At 34.2% G+C, this 2500-nt stretch overlaps 1 protein-coding gene and 1 pseudogene across 2 annotated transcripts in view; both read left to right on the top strand.

Moving 5' to 3' along the window:
- Window positions 1–2500, top strand: part of LOC144971567 (sodium/glucose cotransporter 4-like) — a 132946-nt gene that overhangs the window by 110651 nt on the left and 19795 nt on the right. The window lies entirely within an intron of this gene.
- The window catches only part of LOC144971646 (uncharacterized), a 19357-nt pseudogene that overhangs the window by 4464 nt on the left and 12393 nt on the right, over window positions 1–2500 (top strand).

Below are 2500 nucleotides of genomic sequence, written 5' to 3'. Positions count from 1 at the left end.
GTGTGCAGTAGACAGCCTGCTGATTATTTTTTTTTTATTTTATTTATTTATTTTTTTAAAAATCAATATGTTTTGTCAAATACCAACGAATACCGGCCCATCATTTTTAGCGAGTGGCTTCCACATTTGACGAAATGTGATATTTTGTAACTTTACAAAAGTTTGTGTTTGTGTTTTTGTCTCCAGAAGAAGGCCAAGGGCCGAAACGTTATTTGTTTTGTGTTGTTCCCTTAACAATAGACACATCTACTCACTTTTTTTTTTCTCTCCATTTACGGCTCATTTCGGCATCTCTAGTTCTGGTTAGCGAGTGTGAGGTGTTAGGGGTTCCTCTCATTATTTTGAATACCGTAAAATAAAATTATTAAAATTTATTTAAAGCATTTTCCGCTCTTATCACTGGAAAGAATTCTACGATAAGGGAGCAAATATGATATTAATACAGAAAATATCTCCCCGTGGGCCCATATATGTATTGTCCATTTAAGACCCAAAAATATACATTGAGATAAAATTTTATTAGATATTTGAATCATACATTTTGAGTTGATCGAATTATCACCGTTCATTGAACGGGCACAGAGAGGGAGGGGAGAGAGAGAAGAGAGAGAGAGAAGAGAGAGAGAGAGAGAGAGAGAGGAAGAGAGAGAGAGAAGAGAGAGAGAGGGGGGGGGGGAGGGAGGGGGAAGAGACAGAGAGGGGGAGAGGAGAGAGAGACGGGGAGAGAGAGAAGAGAGAGAGAGAGAAGGGGAGAGAGAGAGTCATTGCTGTGGATCGTCAATTCTTGACGAAACAACAACAAAATTAAGCGGCAATGACGTGATCATACAATAATGATGACACTGATATTTTGGGTCTTCTCCTCGATGTTGAGTCCCTAGGTAAACGTTCACCTGGCATGAACTTATTTGTGGTCAAATAACCCAAATTGTAATGGGCTCATAGTTGTAATGGAAATGCTTTCCCACTAACGCAAAGTTTATCCATGAACTCTTCCTTACGGACCTTTTTCAGGAAAACTTAATTATTGTTTGTCATCGTCGTCATCATCATCCAAATTGTGTTTTTTTTTTCTTTCTTTATTTTTAATCTTTTTTAAAATTTTGTTTTGTTTTTTTTGTTATTTTTTATTTTTTGAAAATTATTTTGTTTTGTTTATATTTATGGAAACTTTGTAGAGGTTGAAACATTTTATTTTATTTGATATTGATACAGAGGTTTAGTTTCAAAATGAGGTCTGTGAAAAATTTGAAACTCGGGATTATTTCGTCTGTGACATTTTGAAAGAAGAGTAGTTTCTTTTTTATTTTGTTTTTTTTGTTGTTGAAGCTGTTGTTATTACTGTTGTTTTATTTTTTTGGGTTTGTTTGTTTGTTTGTATTTTTGTTTTTTGGGTTTTTTTTTTTCTCATTGATTTTTCCACTATATAGACCTGCTCCCTCTTTCTCCATTCGCAGAATTCCCAATACTCCAAGTTGAGAAAGCAGATATTCTGGAACTCACAGTCAAACATTTGAAACACGTACAACGTGCAACCATAAGTGGAAATCTTTTTTAGAGTTAGTTTGATTTCGAGTTCCTTCATTCGTTTTTCATTTTCTTTCTTTTCTTATTTATTCTACTCTCTATTGGTTGGACAAATATTGAATAATTGCATGTTAGATTAATACACGCAAATAAATTGATAACTAAATAGACGAATAAATAAATAAGAAATATAAAAAACAAATAAATAATATAATTTAATGAATAAACAAAAAATTATCTAATTTAAAAATAGATAAATTATCTAAATTAATATAATTTAGTGAATAAATAGATAAATTATCTGATTTAATTAATAGAAAAAATATATAAATAAATAAATAAAATAATAAATTGATTAATTAGTTAATTGAGGGCTCCCTATATTTTCATAAATATTTTACCCATCTTGCTATGTTTCCAGCAAACTCAACTACCAGCCAAATCCCAACAGAGGCCTTCAACAAATACCAGGCAGGCTTCAATGAATGTGCCACGAGGTTATCAGATATCTCGGAGAGACACAGGGACTCAACAACGACGCCAGAACTAGAATCCTCTCACATCTCTCAACTATCCTGTCTCCTGTTAACTCACTCCACTTCAACCAACTAGCAGCGCCCAAATTCTACCAACTCGACTCAGATTTACCCCGGCCAAGCCCCAATTTTGCCAGCTCCAACTTCATCCACCCAACGACTTCATAATTGAATTTTCAACTTCAAAACGACAACAAGACCGATTCATTATCAATTTTGCGCCAGAAACAACAAGAACTATTTCAAGACAGTAATCAGATTACAATGTCTTCGTTTCAGAATGAACCTCAACAATATCTAACTCGGCATCAACCTTTTCAACAACACAGCAGCAACAACAACAACAAACCTGCCCGTCGCTAACCATCTTATCAGGTCCAACACAATGGTGTTGCCCATTCCAGACTCAAACAATAACGAGTTGTCTATAATGTGAA

Source organism: Berghia stephanieae, chromosome 4 (assembly GCF_034508935.2).
Source record: "Berghia stephanieae isolate SIO BIC M18660-M18661 chromosome 4, UCSD_Bste_1.3, whole genome shotgun sequence".
Classification (NCBI taxonomy): domain Eukaryota; kingdom Metazoa; phylum Mollusca; class Gastropoda; order Nudibranchia; family Aeolidiidae; genus Berghia; species Berghia stephanieae.
This window is presented reverse-complemented; position numbering and strand designations above follow the sequence as displayed.